This window comes from Citrus sinensis, chromosome 1 (assembly GCF_022201045.2).
Source record: "Citrus sinensis cultivar Valencia sweet orange chromosome 1, DVS_A1.0, whole genome shotgun sequence".
Lineage (NCBI taxonomy): Eukaryota > Viridiplantae > Streptophyta > Magnoliopsida > Sapindales > Rutaceae > Citrus > Citrus sinensis.
In genome coordinates, this window is record NC_068556.1 from 10,373,333 (window position 1) to 10,391,315 (window position 17,983).

Here is a 17,983-nt window from a genome sequence, read left to right on the forward strand (position 1 = left end):
TCAGTTATTATGGGAAACTGAAGTAACCGACTTGATTATCACGGAGTACCGTTATCCGCCACTTCACCGGGGTAACAAACTAAAGCACACAAACAGAAAAACAAATTAAAACACACAAAGAAAATTAAAATCATCCTCTTATTGAATTCACCTCAAGCTCCAACTGTATGTCATAAACACTTCTCTCAATATCTCTGAGTTGGCTTTCTAGACCCTCAACATAGGCTACTAACTCTGGTGGTTGTAGAGCTCAAATGCGATGTGTTTTACAAAATTGAATCTACCTTTTGAGATGAGTTTTGACACGTTGAAGTGGTTTAAGAATGTTCAGGAGGAACGGTCTAAGTAAGGTACTCATGATTAAAAATGATAAGAGAAAACTTAATAGTTAAACAAACACACTTATGCAAAAATAATTTCAATTAGTAAAAGAATAATATAAAGAAAGAAAGAAAGAAAAAATCAAATCACCAAAAAGAAAAAAAATCAATTCAAATTTGGTGGGTCACTTAAATTTATTTCGATGTCTTCCCCATGTGGTTGGTATTCTAGATATGGCTTTAATCTTTGACCATTAACTTTAAACGTGACACCGTTCTTTAGGTCCTTAATTTCAATTGCCCCATGTGGAAAAACAATATGAACAATAAATGGGCCAGACCAACGAGAGCGTAACTTACTTGGGAATAGGTGCAAGCGAGAATTGAATAAAAGCACTTTCTGACCTAGAGTGAACGATTTTCTCATAATTTGCTTATCATGGAAGACTTTCATTCGTTGCTTGTAAATCTTGGCATTTTCATATGCATCATTACGAATTTCTTCAAGTTCTGTCAGCTGTAATCTTCTTTCTGAGCTGGCTTGCTGCATGTCAAAGTTGAATTTCTTGATGGCCCAATACGCACGATGCTCGAGTTCCACAGGTAGGTGGCAAGCTTTTCCATACACTAGCCTGTAGGGTGACATCCCAATCGGGGTCTTGAAAGCCGTTCTATATGCCCATAATGCAACATCAAGTCTTAATGACCAATCTTTCCTGTCTGGCCTCACCATTTTTTTCTAATATGTGCTTTATTTCTCGATTGGATATCTCAACTTGGCCACTGGTTTGCGGATGATACGGAGTCGCCACTTTGTGTGTAATTGAATACTTTGTCAAAAGAGCTTTGAATGCTTTGTTACAAAAGTGGGCACCACCATCACTGATTATTGCTCGAGGGAATCCAAAGCGTGAGACAATATTGCTTTTCAAAAATCCTATCACCACCTTGTGATCATTGGTTCTGCATGGAATTGCTTCTACCCATTTCGATACATAGTCAACAGCAACCAATATGTATTAATGGCCAAAAGAAGGGGGAAAGGGTCCTATGAAGTCGATACCCCATACATCAAAAATCTCAACTACTAAAATTGGATTTAGTGGCATCATGTTCCTTCGTGTAATGCTCCCCATTCGTTGACACCTATCACATGAAGAACAAAAAGTGTAAGCATCTCGAAATATAGTTGGCCAATAAAAACCACATTGCAAAACTTTAGTTGCTGTTTTCTTAGCACTGAAATGGCCTCCACAAGCTTGTTCATGGCAGAATGAAAGAATATTCTGAATTTCATTTTCTGGGACACATCGTCTAACAATTTGGTCCGCACAATACTTGAACAAATATGGGTCATCCCAAAAGAAATTCTTTATCTCTGCAAAGAATTTAGCCTTATCTTGCTTGGTCCAATGCTCTGGAAGTTTACCTGTAACAGGATAATTAACTATATCAGCATACCAAGGTAATACTTCCACACTCATTAATTGTTCATCTGGAAATGACTCATTCAATATTAATGGCTTTATAATTGTGTCAAAATGGAGACGAGAGAGGTGGTCCGCCACAACATTTTCTGTGCCTTTCTTATCTTTGAATTCCAAGTCAAATTCCTACAAAAGTAACACCCAACGAATTAGTCTAGCTTTTGCATCTTTCTTTGTGAGAAGATATTTAAGAGCAGCATGATCTGTGAATATAATTATTTTACAACCAATGAGATACGATCGAAATTTCTCTAATGCAAACACTACTGCTAGCATTTCTTTTTCAATAGTTGAATAGTTCAACTGTTCATCATTCAATGTCATACTAGCAAAGTAAATAACGTAGGGAATTCGATCAACTCTTTGTCCTAATACTGCTCCTACTGCATAATCAGATGCATCACACATGAGCTCAAATGGTAAGCTCCAGTTTGGGGGCTGAATGATGGGTGATGATGTCAACAACTGCTTTAGTTTTTCAAATGCCACAAGACATAAATCAGTAAAGATAAAAGGTACATCCTTAGCAAGTAGATTGCATAAGGGTCTAGAAACTTTGCTAAAATCTTTAATGAAACGTCTATAGAAACCAGCATGCCCAAGGAAAGATCTTACTTTTCTGACTATTTTGGGTGGAGGAAGATTAGAAATGAGATCCACCTTGGCTTTGTCAACCTCAATACCTTTGCTCGAAATGATGTGACCGAGAACAATACCTTGTTTTACCATAAAATGGCATTTCTCCCAATTTAAGACCAAGTTCTTCTCGATACATCTCTGCAGAACTAGTGTTAGATGATGTAAACATTGATCAAATGAATCACTAAAGACAGAAAAGTCATCCATAAAAATTTCAAGGAATCGTTCAACCATATCAGAAAAAATGCTCAACATGCACCGTTGAAATGTAGCAATTGCATTACATAATCCAAATGACATTCTCCTATATGCAAATGTGCCAAAAGGGCAAGTGAAAGTAGTTTTCTCCTGATCTTTTGGTGCTATGAGAATCTGATTATATCCTGAGTAGCCATCTAGAAAGCAATAAAATTCATGGCCTGCTAATCTATCAAGTATTTAATCAATAAATGGTAGAGGAAAATGGTCTTTACGTGTGACAGAATTCAACTTTTATAATCAATGCATACACGCCATCCTGTAGTCACTCTAGTGGGTATCAATTCATTATCGGCATTGGTAACTACAGTGACTCCTGACTTTTTGGGGACAACTTGCACATGACTGACCCATGAACTATTAGAAATGAGGTAAATGATACATGCGTCTAATAGCTTAAGGACTTCTGTTCTAACAACTTCTTTCATGTTAGGATTTAACCGATGTTGCATCTCCCTAGTAGTTTTAGCATTTTCATCAAGGTGAATGTAATGCATGCAGTCTACTGGGTTTATACCTTTAATGTCTGCTATGGTCCATCCTAATGCCCCTTTGTGCTCTTTCAAAACATCCAACAACTTACCTTTTTGTTCGTCATTGAGGGATGTTGAGATGATTACCGGTAGAGTACTTTCTTCTCCCAAAAATGCATATTCCAATGTGTTGGGTAATGGTTTGAGCTCGAGTTTTGGTGGTGATTCTGATGATGAGATGAGTTTCTTCTCTGATGGTGCTAGTTGTTCAACTCTTGACTTCCATTTATTAGTGTCCATAGATGGTGTTGAGTCAAGCAGGGCGTTGACCTCATCAACCGATCTGTCAATATCAAAATCAAAACCAAAGTAAGTTAAACATGTTTGTAAAGAATCATCACTAAGGTTTGAAAGAAAAGTGTCATCAACTATTGTTTCAATTAAATCCACATCAACAATTCCATCATCTTCATTGTGAAGTTGTTTGGCAATGTTGAAGATTTTCAGCTCCATAGTTATGTTGCCGAAGGACAACTGCATATTTCCAGTCCTGCATTGAATGTGAGCATCCGCAGTTGCTAAGAAAGGTCGGCCTAGGATAATAAGGATGTGCTTCCTTGAATCCTGTATTGGTTGAGTGTCAATTACAATGAAATCAACAGGAAAATAAAACTTGTCTACTTGGATAAGCACGTCTTCCACAATACCACGAGGTATTTTCGTGGACCGATCTGCAAGCTGTAACACCACTGGAGTTGGGTGTAATTCTCCCAGTCCAAGTTTCATGAATAGTGAATAAGGCAGCAGATTTACACTAGCTCCTGAATCCAACAAAGCATTCTCAATTGTGTGGTTCCCTATACTACATGAGATTGTGGGGGAGCCTGGGTCTTTGCATTTTAAAGGAATTTTATGTTGGAGTATAGAACTAACATTTTCTGTTAAAAATGCCTTCTATTGAACATGCATATTTCTCTTTTTAATACAAAGGTCTTTAAGAAACTTGGCATAAGATGGAACTTGTTTAATAGCATCAAGCAAATGGATGTTAACACTTACCTGTTTGAAGATTTCAAGAATCTCACCTGTGGATTTTCCCTTTTTTCCTTTAGCTAACCTCTGAGGAAATGGAGCATTGGGGACATATTCTTGTGGGTTGCTTTCTTCTTTCTCCTCCGGTGATGAGTCCTCAACATTCACAGGTACAATTTGATTTTCTTTCGTCATCGGCATCTCCACTTTGTTGTCGACTTCTTTTGCTTTTCGCAAGGTCATGATTGCTTTGACCTCTCCATGCTGCTGTGGTGAACTAGTACTTGCTTCATGTACTCCTTTAGGATTAGGCACTGGTTGACTTGGAAATTTGCCTTTCTCAACAGTCATTGCCAAGGTCTGAACTGAAAAAGCAAGTTGTCTCACCATCTTCTCGAGGCTTGAAACTGATTGGGCTTGTGAATTGAAGCCCGTTTTTAATTCATTTCGCAGTCCATCAATGGTGCGGTTCTGTTGCTCAATCGTGGAGTGAGTAACATTCCTGAAATTCTGGAATGCATCCTCCCATGGTCTGGGTTGTGAGTAGTTCTGGTTTTGATTATATGGTCTAAATGGGGGCTGAGAGGCTTGAGGATTTTGTGGAATTGGTGGAACTGGAGCTGCTGGTCCATTCTGTTAAAGTCCTTGAGACTATGAAAAATTTGGGTGGTCTCTCCATCTAGGGTTATATGTGTTGGAGTATGGATTATAATTCGATGGTTTTCTCATTACACCTATGGCATTGGCTTGATCTGAGTATAAGTCATGGTCATGTGGCTCTGTTGATTTAGCAGTCGATAATGATGCTATTTGTCGAGAGAGACCTTCAATTATCGCTTTGACTTCTTTAATTTCTGAACTTGACTCACCAATGTGAACCTCATTTACTCCCTTAATCCTTCTAGTATTCCTGAGTGATCGACTCGGTTGTTGAGAATTATCCACTTGTCGCTGGAAGAATTCCCAAATCTCTGATGCATTTTTTGACACTAGCTCTCCTCCACTTGTTGCCATTAGCCATTCTTGCACATTCGGCAATAATCCCTCCAAAAAGTATTGGCATTGGTGCCATTTCTCGTACCCATGATGTGGACACTTCAAGAGTAGCCCATTGAATCGCTCCTATGTTTCGAAAAACTGCTCGTCTTCTCTCTGAGTAAACTCTGAGATTTCCCTGCGAATAGCATTGGTTTTATGCACTGGGAAATATTTATTCAAAAATTTTGTTACCATTTGTTCCCATGATGAAATGCTATTAGCAGGTAAAGTATTTAACCATGAACGAGCTCTATCTTTTAAAGAAAATGGGAATAATATGAGTTTAACATCATCGTCTGAAAAATTCTCATATTTAGAAGTTTGACAAATGGCATGAAAATCATTCAGATGATTATATGGGTCCTCATTTTCTAAGCCATAGAATGTGGGGAGACAATTTAGCACACTAAGTTTTAGTTCAAAGCTCCTAGCAGCTACATTTGGGTATCTTATGCATGATGTGCTCAAATTAGCTAAGGGACTAAAATAGTCCTTAAATGGCCTCTCCTGTGGTTGCAAATCCATTTCAAATTTATTTTTAATGTGCTTTTGTGTACGAAGTGTTTTTTCTAATTCAAGGTCTATAGGTTCAAGATTAGGTAATAATGACCTACGACCATGCATGCAAAACAAATAAAATAAAAATAAAGATGGTAACAAAACAAATAAAAACAAAGAAGAGGGAGAAATTATGATACTAACCTTATTGCGCTATTACAACCTTTCTATAAAAATACACAAAAATAAATACGTGAAATAAATTAACTAAAAATTAAATTAATAAAAAAAATTACAAAGAAAAATAAATTACAAAATTTTAAAGAAGAGAAAAAGAAAAAAAATACTAACCTTTAAATGTAGATTCACTTTATTTTTCTTTTTTTTTAATAAAAAAAATACAAGAAAACAAATAAAAGAAATTATTCACAAAAATTAATTCTGTGAATTAAAATTACTTACCTCCCCGGCAACGGCGCCAAAAACTTGTTGTGCAAATTTTAATGTACTCGCAAGCGTATGAATCTATTGTAGTATAGATCAATGGTGATGAGTGTCGATCCCACGAGGAGGTGGATTTTAATTGTGTGTAGAATTAATTTTGTAAATGGGTGGTTGAAATTGTGGTGGAAGTGATTTAAATTATCCTAAAATTGGAATTGCAATGGCGAGAATAAATTGAAGCGAAATCTATTGAAATGACGTACTTGGGTATCTGGATCCGTATCAACATGCATTATGGGCTAAATAATCCGTATTAATGCCAATTAAATCATGAGGGGGGAATCCACACCTCATGAACCACGCTCTAATCAATATGGTGCTAAGGGCTTATCATGCCAAATAATAATAACCTTGTACTAGAGGGCCGGTGAAACCAAGGTGGTACTAGACAAGAATATTATTATTTGTCGACGAGAAGTCAAAACACCCACAAAAACTAGAGGGGAAGAGAAAATAAATTTACCAAATTAAGCCCATGACACATGTTGAGACTTCACCTTCAACCCAAGCTTGAAAAAAAATTAGCCACTCATAATTGAACTAGGGGCAAAATGGAAATTTATTAAAATACGAAGAAAATACAAGATGGAGAAGGAATTACAGAAAATGGATCCAAAAAATGGATTCAGAGATATCAAATTAAGGGGGAGAGGCCCCCTTTTTATAGATACATGGAGTAAATCATGGCCATCAGATTAAAAACAGTTTGGACGCTCAGGATTGCGCCACGTCATCAGTCAACAGTACGCGGTTTGACTACGTGGATGAACAGTAACACGGTTTGACCCGGATGAATAGTAACGCGGTTTGATTGAAAATAATCCTGTGTGATGCATGTACTGTACGCGAGATTTTTCGTCCACTGATATACGTCACCATCAACAGTACATAAGAATTTTAGCCCAACAGGATCGTGACACCTCATCAATCAATGCCACATCATCGGTCAATGCCACGTCATCGTCCGTCTATGTGAACAGTAACGTATACAGCACCGTACGCGTGAATAGTACCGTACATGTGAACAGTGCTATTTTTCCTTTTATGCTCCTCCTAAGGTTTTTGACCGTCCTGAGTTCAAAAGTGATGTCTGTTTTGCCATTTGATCTCTCGTTTATTGTGAAATGACTATGATGCCCCTAAAATACATAAAATACTTAATTAAAATAAAACAAACGGAATTAAATCAAAAGAAGGTTAAATTCATAAAAGTAAAGGTGTTAGTAAGACTTGAAATGTAAAATGACGGTTTTCTCCTTTATAAATATGCATTTTCTAACACTCAACGAAATGCTTTAGAGAAATTTTTTATTTTAAAATTCAATCCATAGAAGGAAAAGCCCAATAAACCCTAAAGGAAAACAAAAGAAAAAGGTCTTACTTCTCAAACTTGAAAAGTGAGACTTAGCATGCCTCTTCTATACCAAATTATAAAATGCCCAAAAGTCTGTAAAAAAATAGACCTAACAAAAACTTTATGCATCAAATGACCTAGGTCCGTTCTCCACAAGAGTAACCTAGATACTTAGAAAATATTCTATTTAAATTGCCTAAGGGAATGATTTCACATAAATGACCTAGCCATGTTATCTACTTGAACAACCTAGGTACTTAGAAAGTATTCTATTTAAATTGCCTAAAGGCAAGAATTGGCAAAACGCCTAATCATATGATTCTACAAAAATGACCTAAATCTACTCTCTGTAAGATTGACCTAAGTATATAGAAATTAATTTATGTAAAGAGCCTATAGGTAAACATAAGTTCTACATAATGAGCCTATAGGCCAACAAATATTCCACAAAGTATCCATATGAGCAAACAAGCATTTTAGAGAATGAGACTATGAGTCAACAAAGATTTCATCGAAAGACCTTACGGGCCAAAAATAGATTTTACAGAATGAGCTTATGGGCAAACAAACATTCTACAGAATGAGTCTATGGGTCAACAAATATTATAAGAAAGAGCATATGAGCAAACATATATTTTATGAAATGAGCATGCAGGTAAACAACCATTCTATGAATGAACCTATGGGCAAACAAACACTTTAAGTGAAGTGCCTACGAGTAAACATTCTAAAGAAAGTACCTATGGGCAAACTTTTACAAATACGCTTATGGAAATATTTTGTTAAAAACATTCTAAAATTTTGCTAAAAAAATTACCAAGGACCATTCTTTACAAGAATGGTCTAAGGCCAATTACTTAGAATTTTAAGTGCCAATAGGTAAAGACTTTGTAAAAATCCACTTATGGGCAATATGCTACTAAATCAATCCTTTCAACGAGTAATGAATATAAGGGCCAAAGTCAATTCCATGCCCATTAAAAGTTAAGAACCAAAAATCAAGACAAGTCCATGTCATTATGCATGGGTTTTGTGGACACTTGTCATAAGATGCCACATGTCATGATAACTCCTTCACCTCAATGCTTTAAGTTGTCTATATAAAGGCTAAGCCCTCCCACATTTGGAGTTAAGACATCAAATGAATACAAAATTATGTCTACTTCCCTAAACTCTCTATTTAGAAATTGAATACAAAGAATTAACTAGAGTATTGGAGAGATATAGTTAGTAATCCCAGCACTCTTTGATAATTAATTTTTTTGCAGGACAATTAACGACAAGAAGACATATGATTAGAGAGCTTCACTTCAAGGAGAAAATAGTTTACAAAACTTGATATGATATAAATTCTGGGAAAATAAAAAGTTACTGTTCATTCAAAAAAATTGCATCAACAATTACTATACTTCTAAGTTTTGTTTTAGTTTTATGACAATTGGTATAAAAAATAGTCATATATTGAGTCAACACTCGTGTCCCAGTGCCGAGTGAAAGGATTAATAAAATGTAAGTCAAAAGTTACATAGTTTATGTTGTATTTAGAATATAGAATAGAAGAATGTCAGCAAATCTTATTGCGGTTGGATGGCGGCCAAGAAACTGGAAAATTGAACTTTTGGCAAAGCTCTATTCTCGTCAATGCAGAAAATTCAGTGGTTTCATAATCTCATCCATTAACTTACCTTGCATCAATTTTGTTTAGTCTTCTTTACCCTGAAGCTATGGCTACAAGTTGTCCAATTAGAATATATTTTACGGCACTATTCATCATAAGCTTGGTAACACCCGCTATATATAGCAATTTCAGTGCCTCACCAGCTCATAGACGAGTTTCATACAGACTCTGCTGCCATTGAATCAGTCTATTTACGGCCGCATTGTAATTAGTGCAATTGAGTTGTTTAATTATTTTGTAATTGTGTATTTTAACCTAAAAATGGCGTGGCGTGCGCCTTTCGTTTACGCACGAAAAGGAGAGTTTGTGACTTGCTCCCCTATTCTGAATTGATTACGCAGTTCTAGGAGGTTTTTATTAGGCCAGATTGATAAAATATTACTAGACCAAGAGTCGTCACCAAGCCGGCCAAAAAGAGGATTATACTTGTTCTCGTTTGTAATCAAATCAATGTATTTAGAATAAGAAGCGTTTGCAAACTATGTGCTAAGAAATTAAAATATATATTAAGTGGTTTCTCAAAGTGGTTTAATTAAAACTGTTTAATGATGATGACGGTCAGATCATGACCGTATAAATGGTCAAATAAATAAAGAAACGCTTAAAAAACTTCAAAAAAAGATCAGACGAACTACAACAAAACAATTCAAGAACAAACGGGAATGAAATGAACTCATGAGATTTACGTGGTTCAGTTTTGTTAGTCCTGCTTCCATGGGGACAAACGCACCGCTATTTATTTTATTAATAAATTATAACAAAAAATAACAAGGGAACTGTCCTTTACAAAGGTTAAGAGCTCTCAAACTCTTATAAAAATAAAAAATAAAATCTGACAAGAGTTTCTCTCTAAGGTTTGAGACCTTAACAATAACTCTAGCCACCTCACGGTCTCTACTTTTCTCTCTTAAAGATTTAACCACCCTTAGAAACACTGGAAAGCCCTTTTTGACTCTTGAAACCTAAGCCTCTCACGATTCCTTATTTAGGTAGCAGAGACTGCATCCGATTGGTTGGACAAAATTAGTTAATGTTTTCACATGCAGGGATATCAAAGGATATCTATGTTTCGAGAAATTCTAAAATACATATGAAGTACCATGTCATCCATACAACAAGCAATTATACCATGACATGTGTGCATTTATTTTGAACCACTATCATGCAAGTGGTGATTGTATTAAATTTAATTACACTTGTCATGTATGCATCAATTGGTTGTAGTACATCTGAGGTATTCTAGAATTTCTCCTCTGTTTCATTTCCAAATTTTGAAAATTGACTTACAGATCTTAAAGTGCGTGTGAATTTTGAGATTTTATCGGAATAAACACGAGTAATGAAAATACGGATGAGTATAGATATCCTAACCATATTCTAAGCCTAAAAATTGCCAACTCCCTACGCATGAATTGTACTCTTATAATACTTGTATGAATATTTAAAAAATCAAAAGTCCACGTACACAATGCACATGATAATAATTTGTAAATTGTATGGAAAGTAGTAATGTTACAGACTCTTCTTGCATAGCATCGTGCGTATTTGTTTTCTTCTGCTTTTTAATTTTTATTTTTAAGTAATGTTATAAGGAAGAACGTTCTTTAATACATAATATATTGCTTAATCAATTTTTTATACGCATTTATCTTTTATATTAACATCTCGTCATATGGGAGATTAATAGCTTTTCTTCCCCCAACCCCCCCCCCCCCCAAAAAAATAGGGAGTTCTGTAAACTCTCCCTTAATTTACAGCATGTTCATGGTAAATTTAATGATCTATATGTCAATAAACAGTGCTAATGAAAATGTCATAAAGTGAAAAATTTTGTAAAAATATAATAGTACAATAATAAATATCAATACTTATTGTAGTTATTTGATATTTTGCCATCTCGAAGTAATCAACATGAAAATCCTTTAATAAATTAGTCAAAATTCTTGCATTTTTTTGCTATTAGATGTAACTTTTTAGGGTAAAATATTATTTTGATATGAGATAATATAAGAGCAGAGAAGTTGATTATTCATGGAATTAGTGGCGATGCTAGGAATTTTATGTAGGAGCAGCTAAGTTGTACAGCATCACAATTCAGTTTCTTTTTTCTTTTTTTCTTTTTTAAGTATCAAAATTATAAATTTCAATTAACAATATTGTTTAAATTCTATAATGGCTTGTAACTTTTAGTGGTTTACTAGTTTATCAATTAATAATGATACTTAGTTATAGGTTAAGGTTCTTAATGTATTATTATTTATCCTATGATTAGATTGAACTATTAGTTCACTAAAATTTAAAATCTTGAAAACTTTTAATTTTACCTCCAATATGAGGGTGTAGCTATAGTTTGTCAATGGGTTTAGTCATGATGATAAATTATTTAACAATAGAAAGAGAGATAAGAGAAAGAAATTACCATAAATTATTATAATTTGATATAAAAAATTAACAAATAAGAGGAAGATAAGAGAATCTATTGTAACACATATATGATAAATTTTGATTTTTTAATGTAAAAAGAATAAAGAAGTAACTAAGACGAGATAACACTTGCATTTTTAAAATTTCATAAATTTAAAAAAGATTTTTAGGACAATTAATAATAAATAGATCATTAAAATAAAGTAATTTCTTTTTTTTTTAAAAGTCAGCAGTGGATTCAGCCCTTCTCGCACCTTTTGGCACTGCCCTTGGATGGAGTGGCCAAAGGGAGACATCTTCTTGTGGGTCTGTGTTTTGGGGCGTGGGGGGAGGGGGGAGGGGGTGTTGTTTATATATGTAAATACCTCCTTTCATGTCGAACTTTGTGCAATTGTTATGGCTTTGGAGGTAGCTTATCAGTAGGGATCAGGGGCGGAACAAGCCAATCTTAGCCGGAGGGGCCAAAGGTTTTTTTTTCAAGCCTATAAAATAGGTATTTTATTAATATATATTTATTTTAATATAAAATATTGAGTATTAAATTACTTTTTTTTACAGGGACCATGGCCCATGGCAATCCCTTAATAGATCCGCCCCTAGTAGGGATGGTCAGATATTTAGTTGGAATGTGAAACAAGTAGAAGGTAACGAATACTACATTGGCTTTGATTGGTTTTGTTGTAAGCTACATTATATATAGCTTAGCAAGACCCTCTGTTTTAATACTTTTTCTTTCTTCTTAAAGCTTTGGCATTTATCCAAATAAAACGTTGATTATATTTTAATAAAAACATACTTTAATGAGAATATAGACATTTTAAGCAATTCTTAAACATACGTCATGAATTAATTAAATAATTAACTCAAATCCTTATAACTAAAAAAATTATTTACCATGCATAGTTGTTTTGTAAATTTTGTTTTGTTCGCTTTGATTGTTGGATAAGAAAGAGGAATTAAGCACGTGCTTTGACTAAATATTGATACGGAATTAAATCTCTATATAAACTTCCTTTCTTCTTGAACGCACTCTCTCAACCAACAACACAACAAATACAAGTTTCTTTATTCTTCATTTTCTCGAAGCAAATGACTACAAGTTCTCCAATTGCCATATATTTTATCGCACTATTCGTGGCAAGCTCTATAACATCTACCATGTTGGCTATTTCAGTGCCACCCGAGCTCACAGATAATTTGCACACAGACCCTGGTGCCATTAAATTAGCCTCTATCGATTATGGCCGCATTATTAACGAAAAACCATTTGCAGTTCTTTATCCATCATCTTTAGATGACATCAGAACCCTAATAAATTTATCATACTGTTCTTCACTTCCATACACCATTGCAGCAAAAGGCCAGGCTCATTCCACGTGGGGCCAGGCTCAGGCCAACAAAGGCGTCGTAGTGCAGATGAGTTCTCTGAACAGCTTCAGAAACGGGACGGGAATCTTGATCTCCGGAGACCGTTCTTCAGGATTTTATGCTGACGTTGGCGGCGAGCAACTTTGGATTGATGTGCTGAACGCCACTCTTGCTTGGGGTGATAGGTCCCAATCAAAGCCGTAAATTATATAGTAACGATAGTATTCTCTTAGGGTGAGAAAAAGACCACAATAATTTTAATTGGATTCCGCTCCTTTAATTAATGACTATCAAAGAATTTAAATACAAAAGAAATTAACAACTATTCCTAATTCCTAGATAATATCCCTAAGAAATAGAACATTAACGGGTAGTTAATGACAACAAAATCGCCAAAGATTATTCAAAATAAAATAATTACTACTCAACCTAATTTTAAGCTAATAAGCTAGTGGACACGTAGTCAACAAACTGCACTCAACAACATCCCAAAGTCCTTGCCACAATAATAGTTTTGCATGCCCCACGCATGGTTGCTTGCATGTGCCCATGCATATTCGTCATATTTGTTGTTGGGTTTTGCTTCTCACTTGGACTTGCGTATACTCTTATCATGGGGGCTTTCGCCGGTTTCTTGGACGGATTATTTGTATCTCACTATTTGTGGGACCCTCTCCAATGCTGGAATTAGCGGCCAAACGTATCGAAAAGGCCCGCAGATAACAAACGTTCTTGAATTAGACGTTTTAACAGGTACCTGCTAGCTAGTATCTTCTCCAGTTTTTTTTTTTTTTGTCCTGGTCTCTCCAAATCTTTCATATCTAGTAAAACAAAATTGATTTAATAGTAAATGAAACGAAAAAAAGGCTTGATTATTAACATCCAAATTTGAAATTCAACATTGACCACTTATTTTATTAGGAGAGACTAGGAGAGAAAATCACACAATATGATGCGTTATTTATTAAAACTTCTTTTTTTTACCACTTTGATCCATGTAAGATATTCAAACAGTGAATAGAAAAAACATAACATAAATTGGACCTTTTAACAGATAAATTAATTAGTTTTAATTTGTAGAAGTGTTGAATAATCAATTTATATGACAAACTATTTTCTTTTAATGATTTTTTTCTAATTAAAAATCAATTAGGACTAACGTACTGATTTGTATTGAGGTGTTGTAATGTTTAAGCCATGGTTGCTGTAGAGAAAAATTGTAATTATAAAATAAAAGTTTATATTGTGTAATAATATAATTTTTAAATAATAATTTTGATAAAATTAGTAAAAATATTAAAAATTACTATTGTGTAGTAACTATTACTTTTAAATAATAATTTTGACAAAATTATTACAAATATTATAGTTTTTTTAATATAAGCATAAGATCAAATCAATTTGCCTTTTAAGACACAACAAGTAGTGCTTATCAAATACTTAAGTGCTATAATTTAAAATTTTCACCTATTCAACCTCGATACCAAAGGGAGTATAAAGTGATAAGAACAAATTCTAAAAGAGAGCAAAGTAGTCATTCTCCACTTAGTTAATTTTTGAATGCTTTAAATAATGTAAAATGTAGAATTTTTTTTAATTTATTTTAAATCAACATAGAAATTTTGTTTAAAACTGAAACATATAATCTAGTTGGTAATCGTAACAGATCGACTGATTTTAATTAATTACATTCTTAATGAAAAAGTCAATATGGTTGATTTGATTATGTTTTTCTTTCACTAGAAAATTTCAGGATGATCCAAATCTATCGACTTGAAGCTAGATGAATTGAAAATTACCAACCACATTAGTTTCGTACAGTTTAACACCTCTACTTAAATATAGGATGCACATCACCTTCAACATTTTCGTCAAAGCTGGAAATCATTTTGTTGAGCTTGATCCAAGCCATAGACTTTTCAGGGGCTTTATATTATAAGAGTAATCCTAAAGAGAGAGAAATATGAGAGAATTTGACTCTCTCTCTCTCTATCTATAATGTATCTAGTATATTATAAGGACACATCATAATATTTCATTAGAGATTTTACAACTGATAATTAATTGGATTTATTTTTTTGTTCAGCATTCCTTTTATAAAAACTTTATTATAATCTATCTGGCAGGAAATTAGGCTTACATCTTTTCCTTTTATGGAATTGAAATTAATGAATTACTGGTGCTAGGTACATTTAATTTGTATTCTAGAACAAAAATGAAATGATTTATGAGTCACAATATAAATAACATGTAAATATACAGACACGTTAATTATGTCATCATATTTCATAGACTGTTTACTTTTTTTTTTTTTTTTGAGTCAAATGATGGACTATTTTTATGTGACTGACCCAAGATTTCTTGTATCACCATAATATATTTTAACAGTTGAACTTACTAGTGACCACAATATTCACACCAAATCATAATATTCGAGATTATTGAATGACACAATGATTATATTAAAAATTTGTCTAGTATGAGTGAAACCTAGCCGACATTCAATTTTTTCACAAGAAAAGAATTAAATCTTCTCCTTCAATCGTCATCATAATCTCTTTTGAAATTACTTAAAGTAATGTGAAAGAAATTAAAAAAAAAAAGTGCCTCTAAGGACCTGACCGAGGAATTTTTAAGCAGTTTTATTTGACACGCAACTCGAGTTGAAATCCTAAAAGAGTAGGAACTTAATATTTATTTATACTTTATCCACTCCTCTATATTTTAAGAAAAAAACAACTATACAAATAAAAATTAAATGAAAATGTTCTTGTATGAATGAGTTGTTTAATTATCTAATATTAATTAATTATTTTGCTATTGAGTCGAAATATTGTAACCAAAAAATGGCGTGGCGTGCGCCTTTCATTTTTACAGGAAAAGGAGAGTTTGTGACTTGCACCTCTCAGAAGGATACAGAGTTGTTTTACGCAGTCCTAGGAGGTTTAGGTCAATTTGGTCTTATAACTAGAGCAAGAATCGTCCTCGGGCCGGCCAAAGAAAGGGTACTTAATTAGATTTCTTCAGAACTTAATTAAGCATGAATTTACACTTGCTTTTTCATGCTTAATTTATGTTTAAAAACGAATAATCAAATTGTACATGGATTGCCTTTGTATCCATTAATTCATTTTACTGTGGTTACTTTGCCTGCAGGTTAAGTGGTTACGTATACTTTACAGTGATTTCTCTTCTTTCAGCACTGACCAGGAAACTTTGATCTCAACTACTGGACCTAGCCACAAAGTGAAGCCGGATTATTTGGAAGGTCAACTTTTAATGAGCCAAAGTCCTCTAGATTTTTATCCACAGTCACAACATCAAAAGATAACTTCCCTCATAAACCAATATGGCATCGTTTACCTTATTGAGGTAGCCACGTATTACGACAACAAAAATGAGGATAAGGTAAGCCATCAATCATCTTATATACCGCAATAATACACACACATTCTCAGGTATGGCGTCTTCATTTTTCATTCAATGTAAATACATGGTTAAGCCATGGAATATAATAGAGTTATTTTTTATTACATTATAAAGTCATGCAGTTTAATAGCATTAAAATTTGACTCTATTAAACCGTATGACTTAAAAGTGTGTCTACATGAAAAAAAAAAGACACTTTATATATATATATGTAATAATATGTACATAGAAATAAAGTGTGGAAACCCTCACCAAAACATTAATGACTCATTTGAATCTTTGTCTATTTTATTTTTATTTTTCATCTTTTAACTGTTGAATCCCTTATTATATATATATATATATGTATGTATGTATGTATGTATGTATATGTGTATATATATATATGTATGTATGTGTGTGTGTTTGTATGTATATATAATGATATTCATTAAAATATTAATGTTTCATATATTTGTTGACAGAGAGTGAAACAAATGCTGAAAAGCTTAAAGGGTTTTGTTCATGGATTTGTTTTCGAGAAGGATGTAACATACCTAGAGTTTTTAAATAGAGTTCATGATGAAGAGAGAGTCCTTCGGAAGAAAGGACTGTGGGATATCCCTCATCCGTGGCTAAATATCTTTATACCAAGATCTCGAATCACAGATTTGGACAATGGTGCCTTCAGGAACATTCTTCTTAAGCGAAACTTTACCTCGTCAACTGTTCTTGTTTACCCTCTGCTCCGAAGCAAGTAAGACTGAAAGAAATATAATAATCAAGAAAAATACTATTTGAGCAAAAGGGTGATAAAATCACCGTCATTTTGCTTGACAATAGTCAAAACGACATGTTTTGACTATGGTTTTGTCAGCTTTTGGCCTAAATAGCAATGCTCAAATATTAATAATATTGTTTTAATTCCTTGCAGATGGGATGAATGAATGTCAGCAGTTATACCAGATGAAGAAGATGTTTTCTACGTTGTGGGGTTTTTGGATGCAAGTGCTGATGACTGGGAGACCTTTGATAACAGAAACAAAGATATATTGCAGTTTTGTGTTCATGGTAGCATTAAATTTAAGCAGTATCTTGGCCATCATGCAACTAAAGAAGAATGGATTAACCATTTTGGCTCAAAATGGAACACTTTTCAACAGAGGAAAGCTCGCTTTGACCCCAAAATGATATTATCACCTGGGCAGAGAATTTTAAACAACTGACAGCTTCTGTAATAACATATCTATTGAACATTTTACTGCATGTGTTAATAAAACTCTCCAATAAAGTTCTCTTGAGTCTCACATTATTACAAACACTTGATTTAACTTGTTACAATTTTATATATTCTCTTTAATTTTTGTTTGAAAGCCAACTAAACATAGAATTTGTTTAAACATTTTTTTTCTTAAAATATTAATTATTATATTCACCGAATTCGATATTTTCAACTGGATCTTTACAGAATCAAGAGTGCATTCATGTAATGGAATTAAGTT

At 33.7% G+C, this 17,983-nt stretch overlaps 1 non-coding gene and 1 pseudogene across 1 annotated transcript; both read left to right on the forward strand.

The window, feature by feature from the left end:
• Window positions 1-5,287: 5,287 nt before the first annotated feature.
• LOC127898807 (small nucleolar RNA R71) lies at window positions 5,288-5,391 on the forward strand. The gene has a single exon (XR_008050613.1). It is a non-coding gene; the product is annotated as a small nucleolar RNA R71 (small nucleolar RNA).
• Window positions 5,392-12,794: 7,403 nt separating this feature from the next.
• On the forward strand, window positions 12,795-17,707 carry LOC102615317 (cytokinin dehydrogenase 3-like; annotated as a pseudogene).
• Window positions 17,708-17,983: the final 276 nt, after the last annotated feature.